Here is a 906-nt window from a genome sequence, read left to right on the forward strand (position 1 = left end):
ATCAAAATTGTGCACACAAGAACTGGAAAGCCATCCTGCACTTGGTAGCAGTGTACTCTGCATGTTTAAGAAGTGCTGAAGGCTCTTGCCCTCTGCAGTGCTTTTTAAGCAGTGGGGCATTTTGGAGATCAYARGCAACAGCAGGAARACTGTTCTGGCAGCAAAGGTAAGCATGTGGCAGACCTAGGTTGTCACCTGGACACATGAAACAGGAGGCTGGCTTACAAATCCTGTGAAAGCTAGCAGTTCTACTACAGCCTCTGTAACATCCCTGAAGTTGCACTAAGTACTACTGCTAACACTAGATAACTACAGAAGAACTAACCATACCGTATCTCTTAAAAAAATAGTTACATCTATCTTGAATACTTATGTAGAGCTGCCAGAAAACAGTAACCCAACCCAAAAGCTACCAAGCCAGTTCCTGCACTATAGGAACACTATAAACACTATATATATAAACACTATATAGTGTTTGGTCCCTTTTCTTTCCTATCCCAATGCAAAGGTTTCAAAACCCTCAGCAGAGATGCTGCTGCAATCCAGACCAGAAAATAGACTTGAGTCAGTAATACCACCTCTGCCTATTCCTTTTTGGGCAAGGTTTTCTTTTAACTAAGTATCAGCTTTGTGACTCAGTTAGCAATGTATCCCACAGAGCTACACAGGACGGGACAGAATGGAAGTAAGTAACGATATTGTCATGCTGCAGAGCTATACTCTACCTATGTTTACAGTCAGCCTGCTTATGACACTTTCATAGCTGCAGAAAAAACACCAAAAACAAGCAGAGGAACTTTTTGAGATAGCCAAGAACTCCGATGCTGTGATCACACTCCTTTGGCATATTAGCAAGCATCTACTCTGCCACATAGAAAACAGTTTCTACTTTGAGGCACAATGTTT

Source organism: Rhea americana, unplaced genomic scaffold (assembly GCF_003343005.1).
Source record: "Rhea americana isolate MKP2758 unplaced genomic scaffold, rheAme1 scaffold_186, whole genome shotgun sequence".
Classification (NCBI taxonomy): Eukaryota; Metazoa; Chordata; class Aves; order Rheiformes; family Rheidae; genus Rhea; species Rhea americana.